The 20,473-nt window shown below is 36.9% G+C and overlaps 1 protein-coding gene and 1 long non-coding RNA gene across 5 annotated transcripts in view; one reads left to right on the top strand and one right to left on the bottom strand.

The window, feature by feature from the left end:
- Cdc14a (cell division cycle 14A) overlaps nt 1-20,473 on the top strand; it is a 170,028-nt gene that overhangs the window by 106,974 nt on the left and 42,581 nt on the right. The window lies entirely within an intron of this gene.
- Nucleotides 204-20,473, bottom strand: part of LOC124990391 (uncharacterized) — a 69,983-nt gene continuing 49,713 nt past the window's right edge. The window contains exon 4 of the long non-coding RNA XR_007109764.1: nt 204-2,520. This is a non-coding gene — a long non-coding RNA (uncharacterized LOC124990391). The remainder of the gene's footprint in view (nt 2,521-20,473) is intronic.

The following is a 20,473-nucleotide window of genomic DNA, read 5'->3' as shown; positions in this document are numbered from 1 at the left end:
ATTAAGAAGATTTGAACCTGCTGAGAAATTACTTCAGTTGCCAATACTGTAGGGAATAACTTATAAGAAAATAAATTCTGAAAAATGAGCAGTTATACCTTAGCTTAAAAGGAAGGAAGAAGGGTAATAATTTTTCAAGAAAAAACATGCAAGAACAGAATTCATTAAGAAGAGGAAACTTCAAGGGTTTTACCTGTGGGGTACAGATAATTCTGTTATTAATACTTTATTTTCAGTCATATTTCTCAACCAGTGGTTTCCTCTGTTTCCTCTCTTGTGCATTCTGTTCTCCTACAGTGTGGAGCTTTGTAGAATGAATCTTCAGGTGCTTATTTTATTAATTTCTTACCAAAGTTGAATAAACGGCTTTAGGATTAAAAACCAAAAACCAAAAATACTCCTCAGCCTAATTCTTTGAGCCATTTACTCCGTCTTAAAATTATGGATTGGAAAAAGGTTCATTCAGTCGGTAGGACACTTACTTGCACCAGGCCCTGCACCGTGCAGCTCATGAGGCAAGGAGGTGCAGTGGAGAATGCCATGGCCCAGGTCACCTGGTTTTCAGGGTGTCAGATACCACAACCTGCCACTTCGTGCCTAGGCACACCTTCAGACCTCCCTGTTGTGCCTCTTCTCTGCCATATCACAAGGTGATACCAGAAGAAATTTGGGTTATAAGGAGCAGGCACACTGGGTTGAAGGAAGGTTTTTTTCCTTTATGGGTACATAAGCTGTACAACTCTGGAAATTTCCTAGGTTGTGAGTCATACTGTGGTTTTCCAAGTATTTGTGAAAACTGAGGTGCAGGAATGACTCTCTTGTCTAACTTCAGTATGAAAGTAAGTCATTACAATGCTCAGGTGAGAACCTTCGGAAGGCAGACATCTTTTTGTCTTAGGCATTGTGCCTTTTATATTTTGCAATGTTTCTTCCAGAACTTGCATAGAAAAGTGCCTGTGGCGCTTATGGGCTTTCCCAGGCATTATTAGATCTCTTTCCTCAGGGCAATTGTCTCTGGCCTACTCTGCTAAGTATTTGAACTTGACAGTTACTCTTTTAGTTTCTTCTCACATTTTCCTCTCCCAAGCTTGTGTCTTGACACATTCCAGGCATTGTTTGGTGTGTTGGTGGCATTCTTCCATCCAGCAGATGGTGGTTGTATGCACACCCTGTGTCAGGCAACGCTCTCTCCCAGGGAAGGGCGAGTGGACGCGGCAGCCAGGGTCCTTACTCTTAGGGTGCATGCCTTTCTAGTGGAAGGAACACACAACACAGTAAGCAAAAATGTACATTTATATGCAGGGTGACTTCTGATGGTAAGTGCTCTGAAGGGGTGACAGAAATGGGGGAGGGGTGGCACACAGGAGTTGGGAGAGCTCTTGGGAAGCAAGGAGGACTTCTCTGAGGAGTGCTGAGACCTGAAGGCAAGAAAGAGCAAGTTCTGTCAAATCTGAATTGTATTCCATGCAGGGAGTCCATGAGGGTCCTGAGATGGAAGCATGCTTTGTGTTTTAAAACCGGGAGCGCAAGTTAATATGAATAGAACATAATAAGCTGGGTATGCTCAGTGAATTTTGACAAAGCAGATACAACTGTGGAACCTTCCCGAGATCAAGAAGTAGAACTTACCAGCATCCAGAGGCACCTCTTGTGTCTTTTCCCATTCATCACCCAGTTGGTCCATCAAAGAGAACTATTCCAGAGATGAGTTTTGCCTGTTTCTGGACCTTCTATAGAGGGAACCCCTGCAGTACATGTAGACGTCTGGCTACTTTTCCTCCACATCATCCTTGCTGCTGTTGGTGGAAACAGCTTGTTCATTTCCACTGCTATCATGGCTTGAATAGATGACATTTTATTTCTCTGTTGATGGATATTCAGGCTGTTCTCAGTTGTTGGCTGTTTCATGTTTTTGTGGGGTCTGGTGGATGTACACCTATGGGTGGAGACAGTTGGAGGTGCGCATTCAACTTTAGCAGATATTAAACAGTTTCCCAAAGTCAGTATGACTGTTTATATTCTCATCAGCAGTGGCTTGTTTGTCTTAAATTCTAGCCATTGGATTTTGTTAGTTGTGGTTATTTGCTGTGTAGTATTAATTTGCTTTTCTGTGATAACTAATGCGGTTGAACATTTTTTCATGTTTATTGGCCATTCATAATTCTCTTCTATGAAATAGCTTTTCATGTCTCTTGAACATTTTCTGTTAAATTGATTGTCTTTTGCTTGATCTATAGGGATAGTCTGAATACAAACAGCCCATTTGATGTAATGCAATACTCTCGTGGTGTGCATTTCACTCCTACTTAATGGTGTTTTTTATGAACAGAATTTTAAAGTATCAGTACAGTCCAATTTCATGAACTTTTTTCCTTGTAGGTAATGCTTTCTGTGTACTAATTGAGATGTATTTGTTGCTGGGCATGGTGGCATATGCTGTAGACTCAGCTAATTGGGAGTCTGAGGTTGGAGGATCACTTGAGCATAGGAGTTTGAGATGAGCCTGAACACCATGAAACCCTGTCCAAAGAGAAAAAAAAAAAGATATCTTTGTCAACTCCAGAGTATGAATATGTTATGTTATCTTCCAGAAGCATTATTGATTTTTTCTATTGCATTTAGTTCAACAATTCATCAGGAATAGCTTTAAAGCATATATCATGAGATAGGAGCCAATACTGTCCCCCACCCCGCATCAATATTCCTGTGACCCAATACAATTTATTGAAAAGAACACCCTTTTCCCTTTGCTTTAAAGTGTCACCTTATCATAAATCAAGTGTCTGCGTATGTTTGTTTTTGGACACTGTTTTCCATTCTGTCAGTTTGTCTAACTTGACACCAATACCTTAGGTCAGAATAACTGACTTTTTAAAATGAGTCTTGATATCTAGGAGTGTAAGTCCTTCGATTTTTTTTTTTTTTTTTTTTTTTTTTTTTTTTGGTACCAAGTATTGAACTCAGGGGTACTTAACCACTGAACCACATCCCAGTCCTCTTTTTTTTTTTTTTTGCATTTTGTTTAGAGTCAGGGTCTCACTGAGTTGCTTAGGGCCTCACTAAATTGCTGAGACTGGCTTTGAACTTGCAGTCCTCCTGTGTCAACCTCCCAAGCCACTGGGATTACAGGTATGTGCCACTGTGCCTAGCTAGTCCTTTGATCTTATTCAAGATTGTTTATAGCTTTGATCTTACTCAAGAATATCTTGCTACTTTCATTTATTTAGATCCTTTAAAATTTTAATAATTAAAAATGTCTTTAATTTTCTGTGTAGAAGAGTTAGATGTCTTTTATTTGAATTTACTGAATACATTGTAGAGGTATGATGTTTTAGTTTTATTTTCTAGTTGTTTAAGGCTGGAGTATAGAATTAGAATTGATATAAAAAGCTTAGTTCAATTAGTTTTCCCAATTGTACTTTTGTGTGACCACAAACCAAGACAAGATCTAGAACATTTTTGAAAGTCCCATCATGCCTCTTCTCAGTCAGTGCACCCTGACACAACTCAGAAGCACTTGCTTCTGATTTCTTTCACTGTGAATCAGTTTTGTCTGTTCCAGGGCTGATGATGAATTATACTGATTTTTCAAATTCTGAGCCATAATACATGATACACCATGTATTGTTATGTGGCTGACTTTTTTTCCTTTCTTGCTTAAAAAATGTTTTTGAGATTGATTTATTCTGAGTATATATGTAGTTTATTCTTCTTTATTGCCGAGTAGTTTTCTGTTATATGAATATATTATGATATAGTTGTTAATGGACATTTGGATGATTTCTAATTTTAAATTGTTATAAATAAAGCTTCCATGAATATTTTTGTCTAAGTTCATTTATAGACATATGTTTTCATATCCTTTATTTAAAAAACCAGGGATTAAATTGCTAGGTCATAGGACTAGGTACAATTTAACTATGAAAACCCACCAAAGTGGTTGAATCATTTTATACACTGGTAAAGTGTGAGAGTTCTAGCTGTGCCATATCTGTGTCAGCATTTTATATTATAAACATTTTATTTATCATTCTGATTGGTTTGACACAGTATTTTATTATGATTTCTGATGACTAATGATGTTGAATACTTTTTCACTTTTAATATACATTTATTATCTTTTGTGAGGTGTCTTGGCCAAGTCTCTTGCCCATTTAAAAATATTAGTTTCTTAAAATTATCACTTTGTAGTATATATGTCTATATATATTTTATATATCTACTACATATGTTTTATTTATTTTGTATACAAGCTTTTGTCAGATACATAGACTGTGTGTCTTTTAGTGAGCAAAATCTTAAAATTTTGCTGAAATTGAGTTTTGAAAATTGACCTTATATCCTATAACCTTGCTAATTTCACTTATTCTAGTAGTTTTTTTTCTTTTTTCTTTATTGCACTGGCTCAGTTGGAAGTGGTAGTAAAAGTAGCTATCTGTGTTTTGTTCCTGATGTAAGGGAGAAAATATATCATTAAATATGATGTTGGTTGAGGGATTTCAAAGATGACTTTTATCCGAATGTGGAAACTTCCTTCTATGTAGTTTGAGTTTTTAGTTTAAAAATGGTAGTAAACTTTGTAAGTTTTCCTGTAGCTGTTTAAAGAATTATATAATTTTTATCTGGTGATGATGAATTATACTGATTTTTCAACTGTTGAGCCATAATAGTTATGATATACTATTTTTTTGAAAGACTGGATTTGATATGCTAATGTTTGTTGGGGATCTCTGTGTCTGTGTTCATAAGGGATTTTGTTATATACTTTTCTTGTACAGGTTGAGTATTCCTTACCTGAAATGCTTGAGACCTAATTTCAAATATTGGAGTTTTTGGTTTTTGGAACATCTACATAGTCTTTACCAGTTGAACATCCCTCATCTGAAACTATGAAATCTGAGCTATTTCAAAATTAAAAACTTTGTTAGTTCTCAAAAAAGTTTTAGGTTTGGGGACATTTGGATTTTGAATTTTTGAATTAGGGATGCTCAACCCGTAATGCTTTTGTTAAGTTTTGGTGACAAGGTTATGCTGACCTCATAAGATCTGTCTTCTGAAAAGAAGGTGTTATAAGATGCTATTGTGAGAATTGAAGGGTGGAAATAGAAAATTAGGGGATGGAAAGTGGAGACAGAGGCTGAGTTGGTATTAGTCAACCTGGAGTCTTGGTTGACATAGTGTGACAGAGGTAAACCAGGATGTGAGCCTTGAAGAGTTTGGGTCTGAAAGTCTCTCTGAGCCAGGCAGGTCATTTTCATGGAGGCTGAAGGATTTGTTTTGGGTCAGTGGTAATTTTCTGTCCAGCAACTTTTGGGGTAGAGTGGCTAAGGGGATGAGCAAAAGTCTCCTCTGTTTTGTCTTATTTTACACGTGGTACTGAGTATTGAACCCAGGATCTTTTGCTTGCTAGGTAAATACTTTACTCTGAGATACATCCCCAGCCCCCAAGGTCTCCTCTGGTGCCATGTTTGTTGGGCATGAGGGTTGGGAATGCTGTGTGAGGTGTCCAGGTAATCTCAGCTCCACTTCAGGTAGTGCTGGAGCCTGGTGGGGGAAGTATCAGATCAGAGGGGCCTGCGTGCTGTGGTGGCTGAACATTTCTGTTCATTTCTTTCCTTGACAATTTGTAACCATTCTTCTGAGAAAGTTAATTTTACATGCCTTTCTATAGCCCATCTAAATATAGTCACAAACCTTCTCCTAAGCTGTATTGTATGTTAATGATGGTTTTCCTTTTGCCCAGCCCATATTGCTATTGTGAGCTGATAGAAGTTTACTTTCTTTATTAAATATAAACCACTTAGAAGGAAAATAGTTTATTTCTGGTCTATCCTTCTTTCAACATGCATCCCTAAGCTACTAATGAAACAACTGTTAACAGTAACAAAATAACAATAGTTATTTTTCTGTCTCAGTTAGCTTTCTGTTGCTGTAACAAATACCTGAGATAAAGAAACTTCAAAAGAGGGAAGATTTATTTTGGTTCAGGATTTCAGAGGTTTTAGTCCCAAGGCTGGTTGACCCTGTTACCTTTGGGCCTGTGGCAAGGGAGCACATCATGATGTTCCAGAACCAAAGAGAAAGAGAGGAAGAGAGAGGAGGAACCAGAATCCCAATATCTCCTTCAAGGGTATGCCCCTAATGACTTATCTTCCTTTAGACCCAACAGTAGTGCCCCAGACTAGGGGACCAAACCTTCAACACATAGGTCTTTGGAGTTCACTCAAGGTTCAACTATAGCATTTTCCGTGTTGTATTTTATTGTTATAATTATAGATTTCAAATCTTTCCCAGTGACCTTTAATTTTCACATCTTTATCATTCTTGTCAATCTTTGATATCAGCTCACAGGTGGCAGAGATTCCTTCTTTCTTTCTACAAATATTTGTTGAAAGTTCCTAAGTATGTAACTGGGAAGTCACAGTAAAAGTAAAAAGTTAATTTTTAACCCTAAAACTCATTTATTGGGCCAGGGCAGAAGCATTAATAGACAAATGTATAAATTATATAGTTTCTCTGATGATGACGGGTACTACATGGAAAAATCAGAGAAGAATAGTGAGTGGAGGAGAAGGTAGTTTTAAATAAGTAGTACAGAGGGAGGTCATTGAAATGGCATTTGAACAAAGGCCTTGAAAAAGTGAAAGTATAAATCACATGAATAACATTTTAAAAAAACTACTTTTTATATTATTTTTTTATAAATAAAAGTAGTTTTTTTTCCTTCTGATTTGTTTTAAACTGACAAAAATTGTGTGAGTTTAAGGTATACCACATGATGTTTTGAAATGTGTATATATTGTGGGATTGTTAAATCTAACTTATTATCATTCATTTGCCTCACATACTCATCATCTATTTGTGGTGAAAAAAAACTTGAAATATATCCTTTTAGCAATTTCCTGTATATAATACATTTTTAAAAAAAACTTCTTTTCATTGTAGATAGACACAATACCTTTATTTTATTTATTTATTTATTTTTATGGTGGCTGAGGATTGAACCTAGTACCTCACTTTTGCTAGGCAAGTGCTCTACCACTGAAACACAACCCCAGTCCACCTATAAAACATTGATATTAACTATAGTCACTGTGTTGTACAGTCAATCTCTGGATCTCTGGAACTTATTCCTCCTAACTAAAATTTTGCATCTTTTAAAAAATTTGTTCTAATTAGTTTTACATGGTAGCAGAATGCATTTTGATTCATTGTACACGAATGGAGCACAACTTTTCATTTCTCTGGTTGTACATGATGTAGAGTCATAGCATTCATGCAATCATACATGTACCTAGGGTAATGATGTTTGTCTCAATCACCATCTTGCCCACTCTCATGCCCCCTCCCTCGCCTTCACTCCTCTCTGCCCAATCCAAAATTCCTCCATTCTTCCTTTGTCCCCGCACCACCCACATATCAGAGAAAACATTTGGCCTTTGGGTTTTTTTAAAATTTTTTTTATTGTAAACAAATGGGATACATCTTGTTTCTCTGTACATGAAGTAGAGGCATACCATTTGTGTAATCATACATTTACATAGGGTAATGGTGTTTGATTCAGTCTGTTATTTTTTCCTCCCCCACCCCTCCCACCCCTCTTTTTCCTCCATACAGTCCCTCCTTCCTCCATTCTTGCCTCCCTCCCACCCCCCATTATGTGTCATCATCCACTTATCAGCAAGATCATTCGTCCTTTGTTTTTTTGAGATTGGCTTATCTCACTTAGCATGATATTCTCCAATTTCATCCAGTTGCCTGCAAATGCCATAATTTTATTATTCTTTATGGCTGAGTAATACTCCATTGTATATATTATATATATACCACAGTTTCTTTATCCATTCATCAATTGAAGGGCATCTAGTTTGGTTCAACAATCTGGCTATTGTGAATTGAGCAGCAATGAACATTGATGTGGCTGCACCACTGTAGTATGCTAATTTTAAGTCCTTTGGGTATAGGCCAAGGAGTGGGATAGCTGGGTCAAATGGTGGGTCCAATCCAAGTTTTCTAAGGAATCTCCACACTGCTTTCCAGAGTGGCTGAACTAATTTGCAGCCCCACTAGCAATGTATGAGAGTACTTTTTCCCCACAATCTTGCCAGCACCTATTGTTGCTTGTACTCTTGATAATCACCATTCTAATTGGGGTGAGATGGAATCTTAGGGTAGTTTTGATTTGCATTTCTCTTATTACTAGAGATGTTGAACACTTTTTCATGTATCTGTTGATTGTTTGTACATCTTCTTCTGTGAAGTGTCTGTTCATTTTTTTAGCCCATTTGTTGATTGGGTTATTTGTATTCTTGGTGTAGAGTTTTTTGTGTTCTTTATAGATTATGGAAATTAGCACTCTATCTGAAGTATGAGTGGCAAAGATATTCTCCCACTCTGTAGGCTCTCTCTTCACATGGCTGATAGTTTCCTTAGCTGAGAGAAAGCTTTTTAGTTTGAATCTATCCCAGTTGTTGATTCTTGCTTTTATTTCTTGTGCTATGGGGGTTCTGTTAAGGAAGTCTGATCCTAAGCTGACATATTGAAGATTTGGACCTACTTTTTCTTCTATAAGATGCAGGGTCTCTGGTCGGATTCCAAAGTCCTTGATTCATTTTGAGTTGAGTTTTGTGCAGAGTGAGGGATAGGGGTTTAGTTACATTCTGCTACATATGGATTTCCAGTTTTCCCAGCACCATTTGTTGAAGAGGCTGTCTTTTCTCCATTGCATATTTTTGGCCCCTTTGTCTAGTATGAGAAAATTGTATTTATTTGGGTTTGTGTCCATGTCCTCTATTCTGTACCTTTGATCTACCTGTCTATTTTGGTACCAATACCATGCTGTGTTTGTTACTATTGCTTTGTAGTATAATTGATACCCCCTGCTTCACTCTTTCTGCCAAGGATTGCTTTAACTATTCTGGGTTTTTTATTCTTCCAGATGAATTTCATGATTGCTTGCTCTATTTCTGTAAGGTACATCATTGGGATTTTAATTGGAATTGCACTGAATCTGTAAAGCACTTTTGGTAGTATGGCCATTTCAACAATATTAATTCTGCCTATCCAAGAACATGGGAGATCTTTCCATCTTTTAAGGTTTTCTTTAATTTCTTTCTTTAGCATTCTGTAGTTCTCATTATAGAGGTCTTTCCCCTCTTTTGTGAGATTGATTCCCAAGTATTTTATTTTTTTTTGAGGCTATTGTGAATGGGGTAGTTTTCCTAACTTCTCTTTCTGAAGATTCATCACTTATGTATAAAAATGCATTAGATTTATGAGCATTGATCTTATATCCTGCTCCTTTACTGAATTCACTTATGAGATCTAAAAGTTTTCTGGTGGAATTTCCCAGTTCCTCTAAATATATAATCATGTCATCAGCAAATAGGGGTAGTTTGAGTTCTTCTTTTCCTATTTGTATCCCTTTAATTTCTTTGGTCTGTCTAATTGCTCTGGCTAGAGTTTCAAGGACAATGTTGAATAGAAGTGGTAAAAGAGGGCATCCCTGCCTTGTTCCAGTTTTTAGGGGGAATGCTTTCAGTTTTTCACCATTTAGAATGATATTGGCCATGGGCTTGTCATAGATGGCCTTTACAATGTTAAGGGATGTTCCCACTACCCCAATTTTTTCTAGTGTTTTGAGCATGAAGGGATGCTGTATTTTATTGAATGCTTTTTCTGCATCTATTGAAATAATCATGTGATTCTTAACTTTAAATCTGTTGATATGCTGAATGACTTTTATTGATTACCTGATGTTGAACCAACGTTGCATCCCTGGGATAAAACCCACTTGATCTTGGTGTACTATCTTTTTAATATATTTTGTATGTGATTTCTAAAATTTTTTTGAGAATTTTTGCATTGATGTTCATTAAAGATATTGGTCAGAAATTTTCTTTCCTCGATGTGTCTCTGTCTGGTTTAGGTAGCAGGGTAATATTGGCTTCATATAATGAGTTTGGGAGGGTTCCCTCCTCTTCTATTTCATGGAATACTCTGAGAAGTATTGGAATGAGCTTTCTTTAAAGGTTTTGTAGAACTTGACTGAGAACCCATCTGGTCCCTTACTTTTCTTTGTTGGTAGGCTTTTGATGACTTTTCTATTTCATTACTTGAAATTGATCTATTTAAATTGTGTATGTCCTCCTGGTTCAGTTTAGGTAATTCATATGTCTCTAGAAACCTGTTGATGTGTTCAAGATTTTGTATTTTGTTGGAGTATAGATTTTCAAAATAGCTTCTAATTATGTTTTGTGTTTCAATCATGTCTATTATGATATTTCCTTGTTCATTACAAATTTTAGTAATTTGAGTTTTCTTTCTCCATTTCTTTGTTAGTCTGGCTAAGGGTTTATCAATTTTGTTTATTTTTTCAAAGAACCAACTTTTTATTTTGTCAATTTTTTCGATTGTTTCTTTGGTTTCAATTTCATTGATTTCAGCGCTTAATTTAACTATTTCCGATCTTCTACTTTTGGTGTTGCTCTGTTCTTCTTTTTTTAGGGCTTTGAGCTGTAGTGTTAGGTCGTTTATTTATTGATTTTTTTTCTTCTTTTATTGAATGTACTCCATGAAATAAATTTTCCTCTAAGACTGCTTTCATAGTGTCTCAGAGATTTTGATATGATGTATCTTTGTTCTCGTTTACCTCTAAGAATTTTTTTATTTCCCCCCTGATGTCTTCTGGTATCCATTCATCATTCAATCGTGTATTATTTAATCTCCAGGTGTTGGAGACGTTTCTGTTTTTTATTCTGTCATTTATTTCTAATTTCAATCCATTATGATCTGATAGAGTACAAGGTAGTGTCTCTGTCTTCTTGTATTTGCTAACAGTAGCTTTGTGGCATAAAATATGGTCTATTTTAGAGAAGGGTCCATGTGCTGCTGAGAAGAAAGTGTATTCGCTCTTGGTTGGATGGTATATTCTATAAATGTTCGTTAAGTCTAAATTATTGATTGTGTTATTGAGATCTATGGTTTCTTTATTCAATTTTTGTTTGGAAGATCTGTCCAGTGGTGATAGAGGAGCATTAAAGTCACCTAGTATTATTGTGTTGTGCTCTGTTTGATTCCTGGAATTGAGAAGGATTTGTTTGACGTACATGGATGTGCCACTGTTTGGGGCATAGATATTTATGATTGTTATGTCTTGCTGATTTATGCTTCCCTTAAGCAGTATGAAATGTCCTGCTTTATCCCTTCTGACTAACTTTGGCTTAAAGTCCACATTATCTGATATGAGGATGGATACTCTGGCTTTTTTGGTGAGTCCATGTGCATGGTATGTTTTTTCCCATCCTTTCACCTTTAGTCTGTGGGTATCTCTTTCTATGAGATGAGTCTCTTGCAGGCAGCATATTGTTGGATCTTTCTTTTTAATCCAATCTGTCAGTCTATGTCTTTTGATTGATGAATCCAGGCCATTAATTCGTTAATTCAGGCCATTCAGGGTTATTACTGAAATATGATTTGTATTCCTGGTCATTTGGTTCATTTTTGGTTTTTGACATGACTTGGTTTCTCCTTTATTTGGCTATTCCTTTAGGGTAGTTCCTCCCTTTGCTGATTTACATTGTTGGATTTCATCTTTTCCTCATGGAATATTTTGCTGAGAATGTTCTGTAGTGCCAGCTTTCTTTTTGTAAATTCTTTTAGCTTTTGTTTATCATGGAAGGATTTTATTTCATTGTCAAATCTGAAGGTAAGTTTTGCCTGATATATGATTCTTGGTTGGCATCCGTTTTCTTTTAGAGCTTGAAAAATGTTGTTCCAGGCCCTTCTAGCTTTTAGGGTCTGGGTTGAAAAATCTTCTGATATCCATATTGGTATCCCCCGACCGTAATTTGATTCTCTTCTCTTGCAGCCTTTAAAATTCTGTCTTCATTTTGTATGTTAGGTATTTTCATTATAATGTGCCTTGGTGTGGGTCTATTGTAATTTTGTATATTTGGAGTCCTATAAGCCTCTTGTACTTGATTTTCCATTTCATTCTTTAGATTTGGAAAATTTTCTGATATTATTTCATTGAATAGATTGTTCATTCCTTTGGTTTGTTTCTCTAAGCCTTCCTCAATCCCAATAATTCTTAAATTTGGCCTTTTCATGATGTCCCATAATTCTTGTAGATTCTTTTCATGATTTCTTACCATCTTCTGTGTTTGGTCAACTTTGTTTTCAAGATTAAATATTTTGTCTTCAATGTCTGAGGTTCTGTCTTCCAGGTGTTCTATCCTATTGGTTATGCTTCTATCGAGTGTTTAATTTGGTTTATTGTTTTCTTCATTTCAAGGATTTCTGTTTTTTTTTTTTTTTCAGTTCTCTAACTCTTTATTGAAATGATCTTTTGCTTCCCACATTTGCTCTTTTAACTGTTGAGTGGTGCGATCATTCAAAGCCTGCATTTGCTCTTTCATCTCATCGTTTGCTTCTCTGATCATTTTAATTATGTACATTCTTAACTTCCTTTCTGACATTTCTTCTGTCATGCTGTCATTGGATTTTATTACTGTAGCATGTAGGTTTGTTTGGGAAATTTTCTTCCCTCATTTTCTCATATTGGTCAGGCTTCTACCCCTCTAGTAGTGAAACTCTGAGATATTACAGATTTCCCCTGTTGACTTATAGTGTCCCTGTAGATTCCCAATAACTCACGTCCTAGCCTTCAGTAGCTTGAAGTCTTGGAGGAACTTGATAATGCAGTGATCCACAAGGAAGGTGTCCCTGTAGGGATGGTGGCCTTTAGGTGGGGTATATTCCTTGCTAGTGGGCAGAGGCACCTCTACTTGTTGACCGATGGTCAGTCAAAAGGGGGACTAGACTGCAGGCTAGGGCGTGACTGGTCTGGGCCTGTGTCTCTGGTTCTACTGCCCTGGTGGGAAAGCCTTGCCTGGCGGGAAAGACTCACTCAGTGGGGACGTCTCGCTGGGTAACTCTCCTCCGAGAAGTTTCCTTTGGTCTAGAACTACCCCCGGGGCTGGGCAGCCCTCCTCTGTGACATTCCCTGGTGTTCGGAACAACTGCCTGGGCCAGGGAGTCTTGCCCTGGGCCAAAGCCTCTCGCTGGCAGCCCCTCCGAGAAGCTGCCTGTGGTCTGGTCCTGCTGCTGGTCCTGGTTCTCTTGCTCTGCGCTGAAGCCTCTCACTGAGTGGCCCCTCCTCTACAATGCTCCTGGTTGTCTGGGTTCACAGCTCCAGCGGGGGAGTCTTGCTGGGCAACTCTACTCCTCAAAGTTCCCTGTGTTCTGGGTCTACCGCCCTTTCTGGTAGCCTCGCCCTGTGGGAGAGACTCACCCGGTGGCTCTGATCTGGTCCCGAGTCTCTCAATACCTCCTCTTCTTGAATCCTGAGTCCTAGAGTGACATGAAATGCAGTCACCCTGTAGTCCCCATCTTGAAAGTCCTCCTGGCCTTTGGTTTTTGGGGAATTGGCTTATTTTGCTTAGCATGATATTCTCCAATTCCATCCATTTACCTGCAAATGCCATAATTTCATTCATCTTTCAGGCTGAGTAATATTCCATTGTGTATATAACCTCAGTTTCTTTATTCTTTATCTGTTCATCTATTGAAGGGCATCTGGGTTGGTTCCATAGCTTAGCTATTGTGAATTGAGCTGCTATAAACATTGATGTGGCTGTTTCACTATAGTATGCTGATTTTAAGTTCTTTGGATATAGACTGAGGAGTGGGATAGCTGGATCAATTGGTGGTTTCATTTCAAGTTTTTTAAGAAATTTCCATACTGCTTTCCAGAGTGGTTGCACTAATTTACAGTACCACCAGCAGTGTATGAGTGTATCCCCGCCCCCCCCCCCCCCACACATCCTCACCAACACTGATTGTTGCTTGTATTCTTGATTATTGCCATTCTTACTGGAGTAAGGTGAAATCTTTGAGTAGGTTTGATTTGCATTTCTTCAGTTGCTAGAGATGTTGAACATTTTTTCATATGTTTGTTGATGAATTGTATATCATCTTCTGTGAAGTGCCTGTTCAGTTCCTTAGCCCATTTGTTGATTGGGTTATTTGATTCTTTGGTGTTAAATTTTTTGAATTCTTTATATATCCTGGAGGTTAATGCTCTCTCTGATGTTCATGTGGTAAAGATTTTCTCTCACCCTGTAGGCTCTCTCTTCACATTATTAATTGTTTCCTTTGGTGAGAAGAAGCTTTTTAGTTTGAATCCATCCCATTTATTGATTCTTGATTTTATTTCTTGCAAATTTTGCATCTTTTGACCTACCCCCACTTCAACTCTTTGCTTCTAAGGGTTTGACTTTTTTAAATTCACCATATTAGTGAAATCATATGATATTTACCTTTCTGTTCTTGACTTATTTCACTTAATATAATATCCTCCAGGTTTACCCATGTTAATGAAAATGATAGGATTTCCTTTTTTAAAAAAGACTGAATAGTATGCTATTGTTTATATACCCTATTTTTTGTATCCATGCATTAATTGGTGGACACTTGGGTTGATTTCATATCTTCATTATTGAGAATAATGCTGCAGTGAATACCAAAGTGTAGATGTCTCTTAATTGGAGGTTTTTGGTTGATGTTCTTTTTCAAGAAATCTTGGAATTTCTATGCATATAATTGTGTCATTCACAAATAGGGCAGTTTTATATCCTTGATGTCTATACTTTTTATTTGTTTCTTCCCTTCTTGCATTGGCTAAAACTTCTAGCATTGTGTTGAATAGAAGGGATTGGAGCACACATCCTTGTCTTACTCCTGATCTTGAAGGAAAAACATCCAGGCATTCTTGGATGCTTTTCCAGGCAGTGTCCCTGTTCTTATGAACTGATGTTGAATTTTGTCAAAGGCTTTTCCTGCATTGGTTGAGACAATCGTGTGATTTCTTTTCTTCAGTCTTTTAATATGGTAGATTCCATTGATTATTTTTCATGTATTGTCATGGCAGAAGAGATGTCACTGAAGAGAATCTTGAGTAATTCCTGGAGAAGAGGGGAGCTTGAGTCTAGGACAAGTGGGGTCCTTGACAGACCAGACAGAACAGAATTTCAGCATGTGTCAGTAGAGGCACAGAGATTTATTTAGGAAAGTGAAGAGTATTCATTTAATGGAGAATGTGGGCCATTTCATTTCATTTGGGAGTACCCTGCTCTCTTTTAAAGGAAATGTGGTGAGGGTTGCGTATGGGAAGGGACATGAGGATGGCATTAAAAGTTGTTCATAAGGTGGTTCATGGTGGTCTGGTTGTTCTCAGGATCGTTAGGCCAAACGTGGTCTCCATTATCTGATCAATAATGCTGAAAAGTCCTCTAAATTATAGGCTATTTAAAATATCTCTCTTTGCTTAATCTATTTATTGGTGGGCTAATTAACAGCACACAAGGTAATTATCATAAGTGAGTGCATTTATAGTTAACGTTAAGATTTACAGATTTTCCAGAAGTTAGGGAGTGGGAGACCCCAGGGAGAGACTGACTTGGGTACTGTCAGGCCTGGAAAAGGATGTGGAACCTCCGAGAGTAATATAATGTTGCCTTGTCTTTTCTTTGCCTTCTCTTTTAGTATATTTTATCCTACCTCAGAGTGAGTCTTTTATTCCTGGAATAATCCCCACCTGGTCATGGTGTAAAATTCTTTTTAGATAGTGCTGAATTCTGTGTGCTAATATCTTTGTTGAAGATTTTTATGTCTGCCTTCATAAATGGTATGATACTATAGCTTTTCTTTTTTTGGACTGTCTTTGTCTGGTTTTTGCATGAGAGTAATATTAGCTCCATACATTGACTTGGAATTGTTCTCTCTCCTATTTCCAGGAAGAGATTGTGCAGAACTGGTATTAATTCTTTAATGCTTGGTAGAATTCTCCACTCTTTCAGATTTCAGATTTTGGAATATTGGTATAGACTTTACCAATTAAACTTTACCAATTAAACATCCCTAATCTGAAAATCTAAACTCTGAAGTGCTTCAGTATCTGAAACATTTTAAGTGTCGATGTGACATTCAAAAATTTAGTATTTTGGATTTTTGGATTAGAAATACTCAACCTATATTCTTAACTTAATTTCTGATATTTAGAATTTGTGTTTTTTTCTTTTATACAAGTTTGTCAGTTTTATTGATTTTTTTTCAAAGAACCAGCTCTTCAGTTCATTGGTTTTCTCTTGATGTATTATATTTGGGTGTTTTTAATTTCATTGATTTATGTTTTTATCTTTATTATTTCCTTCTGCTTATTTTGGGTTTAGTTTGCTCTTTTTCTAGGTTCTGGAGGTGGGAGCTTAGATTATTGATTTAAGATATTTCAGTTCTTTATTAATGTATGCATTTAGGACTTTAAGTTTTTCTCTCATAGCTTTGTTATATGAATTTTGACATGTATTTTTATTTTATTTTATATAGTCATTTTTATCAATTTGAGTGACATATAGAAATCTTAACCCTCTTTATGTTCCTTTATTCTCTCCATTTATAGTAGTTACCTCATATATTTTATCAAAGTACACTTAGAACCACAGCAGTATCATAATTCTTGCCTCAATCATCAAACATTTTAGAAACTTAAAAGCAGGAAAGAAAGTCATTTTGTTTACCCATGTTATTGCTTACTGTGATCTGTCTTCTTTCCTAGTGTCCCAGAGTTCCTTCAATACCATTTCCTTTCTGTTTGGGAACTTCCTGTAGTGATTCTTTTAGATGGATCTACTAGCAACAAATTCTTTTAGTTTTCTTTCATCTGAAAATATTTTGATTTTCTTTTCATTCTTGAGATATTTTCTTTCATTGTTTGAAAACTATTGTGCCACTTCTGTGTCCTTCATGGTTTCTGATGAAATCTGCTGTTACTTGAAATGTTTTCCCTCTGTGGATATGGTATCATTTCTTTTTTGCTGCCTTCAAGATTTTTATGTCTATGTCTTTAGTTTTTAGGATTTTCATTGTATATATCTTGGTGTGGATTTCTTTGGAATTGTCCTTTTTGTAAATCTGCTCAGCTTCTTCAGTGTCTTTACTTATTCCTTGTCCAATTTGGAAGGTTTTAGCTGTTATTGCTTCACTCTTTCAGTCCTGTTCTCTTTTTCTTTTTTTGTTGACATAAATGTTAGATCTTTTGTCCTGGCCTACTGGTTATCATTTTATTTTTCAGTGAATTTTCTCATTGATATTCAGATCGGATAATTTCTATTGTTCTGTCTTCCGATTCACTGATTTTTCTTTTCTCTGCATTCTGCTGTTTAGTCCAACTACTGAGTTCTAAATTTTGGTTGGATGTTTTTCCTCTCTAAAATTTCCATTTGGCTTTTCCTTGTATCTTCTATTTCTTTGCTGAGACTTTCTCTTTTTCATTTGGGTCATGTGCGTTTGTAGTAATTTGTTGAAGCAGTTTTGTTATAGCTACTTTATAGTCTTTGTCAGATAATTCTAACACCTCTATCATTTGGTTTTTGACCTTTACTGATTGTCTGTTTGCATTTAGTCTACATCAATTTCTGAAAATGTCCATGAACATTTTCCTAGTATATTATGAAACCCTGGGTCTTACTTAAAGCCTGTGTTTTATCTGACCTATTATACTGCCCCAATAGGAAAAGTGACGTTGGTTGGGGGTGATTTTCTCTCTTGCTACTATCAGGTAGAGGCAGAATTCTGGGGTCTCATTGAGCCTCTGTTGATTCTTAGTTTTGGGGGGTTTCTTATTAATGCTGGGTGGATGTGGAAGTTCTATCTTCCCTATGTGGTCTTTGCTGACACCGTGATGAGATAGCTTGTTACGCTTGTTACTGAAGGGTGTAATAAAAGTCTTCACTCTCCATTAGGCCCCTCTGACACCATTCTGACTGATAGGAAAGGAGCACCTGTAATTGCCTTATTGGGGTGGAAGACAGGCACTCCTGTTAACACCTTAGTTGGGAGTGAGGCTGGGGTTGGGAGACGTTGTTACCTGGTTTACTCTTTGGCCTTCTTTGACACCTCTCTGATCAGGAATAGAAATCTCCTTTCAGCCTTTGCTAATTACATGGGAAAGGACCACAGTTTTTTCCTGTGGTGTTTGACTAGATTGAGCAGTCATTGTCTAACATTTTTCTGCCTTATTAGGATGCCATTTTCCTGGTCTTGGACTACCGAGGGCAGAATTTTGTTGCCATTCTGTTAGCATTTAAGGATTGCTCCTTTCTTTAGCTCCAAGACTGGGATATATATGAAAACAACATCAACAACAATAAGAACAACAACAACAACAACAAAAAACCAAAAAACCAGGAACTCATTACATGTTTGTTACTTGAACCTCAAGGTTCCTAACCAGTTTACCTTCTTCACTTCTGTTTTTCAGGGTCTTCTTATGTTTGTTTTATATGTAATAAATAATATTTTAAATTTTATTTAATGGAAATAATAGGGGAAAGTATGTCTACTTGTCTTCCTGAAAGTGGTGTCTTACCTAATATGTTAAGATAATTAGTCTGACTGTGATGCCCAGCATGGAGTCTGCTATGGTAGGCTGCATGATGTTCCCCAAATATGTGCATGTTAAAATTCCTGGTAACTGTGAAGGTTATTTTATATGGAAAAAGAGACTTTGAAGGAGTGATTAAGGAGTGATGAAGAATCTTGAGAAGCTTATCCTATATTATTCAGATGTGTCCTTAAACAAGGGCCACAGGAGTCATTTAGAAGAGACAGAAATGTTCACAGAAACAGAGGCTGGATCAATGCACTTTGAAGGTGGAGGAAGGAGCCATGAGCCAAGGAACATGACAGCCACCAGAAGCTGTTAAAGGCAAGAAAATGTATTCTCCCCTCAGAGTCTCCAGAGTCTCCAACCCTGCCTATGCCTTGACTTTAGCACAGTGCACCTGATTTTAGACATTCAAACTCCAGAACTATAAGAAAGTAAACCTATGTTCTTTTAAACCACTATGTTTGTGGTAATTTTTTACAGTGACCATAGGACCCTAATACATCTTTGTGTCATCAGTAAATCCACACAGCTGCACGTATAGATCTTCATGATGAATAAGGATATTCTAAACTTCTCTTATTCATTGTACCTTCTAATTTGGAATATTTGACGTATCAGAAGTCGTGTGACCCAAGTAATATTTGGAAGATTGGGCTGAAACCTGTGTGAAATGAGTCAGATGGATGGGTATCAGAATTAAAGAAGCTAAAAAGGAGACCACTGCAATCTGTCAGGGAGACAGGGCCGTACAAAAGGACTAGACATTGCTCCAAAGAGTTGGAGATGGATACCAAAAGCATTTCAAGGAAAAAGCATATCAAGCTTTGAAGACTGACTAATGACAGAGGGATGAGTGTGAAGTCAGTGATGACGCAGAAGCATGAATAATTAACGTGTCCATTAAGACAGAAATAAGAAGGTAAAAAAGCTTTCATTGGGCTCTCATCTGTCACAAGTGACTGAACAAGTTAAAGGGATTGTATTCTTTCAGAGGTGAAAAACCAATCAGTGCTTTTTTAGATAATGTTAATTCCAAATCTGTGACTGTAGACGAACTCATTTGTCATATCCTGCTTATCCTTGAAGTTCAAAAATATGTCCAGGTGTTTCTGTGTCTCAAGCGAGCATCTCCCTTATGTCACTGGCCATGAGAGATGTTTGTTACTGCCCTTGTAAATTGCTGATGAATTTATGTATGGGCAGTTCCAGAAGTATTCCTTTGTTATAGCCTGACTTTATATATTTAAAGTTTTTTTTTTTCTAGGATATGAAGCTCATTGTTCACAAAAACAATCATTAGTGTTTCTTTCTTCTACTTAAACCTGAAATTCTTAAGCTAAAATATCCTTCTGAACCCAAATGTTTCTTTTACTGAACAACCTCAAGGTTCTGAGGTTCTTCTCAAGGTGCACACTACATCTCTTTTGTTATTAAGCCAGCTCTTTACTCATTCTTCTCAGAGACAACCTGTAAAGATATGAAGGTGCAGCCAGGCAGTATTATAATTTGGTTGATTCTATTTATTGAACATATACTGTGTGGCATTATGCTGACCTCTAGATCACAATCCATTAATGCTTTCATCCAAGGATTCCTTAAGGGATCATTGAGGAACTAGTACTGGGCTCTCATGTGGATGTTCAGCAAAACTCACATAAAGCCTAAACCCGGACCCTGTGGGGAGTTCACTCTGTGAGACAGAGCTGCCCTTTTGAAGTAAGTCATCTTTAAGTGGCAGTAATTTTGTGGTTGAACCCCTTTCATTCCTAAATCCATAAATTGAAATTTCCATGATTCTGCTTTACTATCATATGTGTTTTTATCAGTTTCTCATCAGGTATTTTTTACAGCATTTAGGTAGCTGTAAGGCTTTCTGTTGTCTTCTATGTTTCTTAGACATTAGGGTAGGAGTCCTTTGGGGTTATTGTTTAGTACAGTTTCCTATTCAGCAGGTCTGGGTGGGACACGAGAATCTGCATTTCTGACAAGCTCCAAGGTGATGTGATGATGCTGGTCCTTGATCCA

This window comes from Sciurus carolinensis, chromosome 1 (assembly GCF_902686445.1).
Source record: "Sciurus carolinensis chromosome 1, mSciCar1.2, whole genome shotgun sequence".
In the NCBI taxonomy this organism is placed as follows: Eukaryota; Metazoa; Chordata; class Mammalia; order Rodentia; family Sciuridae; genus Sciurus; species Sciurus carolinensis.
Note: the sequence above shows the minus strand (reverse complement) of the source record. Positions and strands in the feature narration are given on the sequence as shown.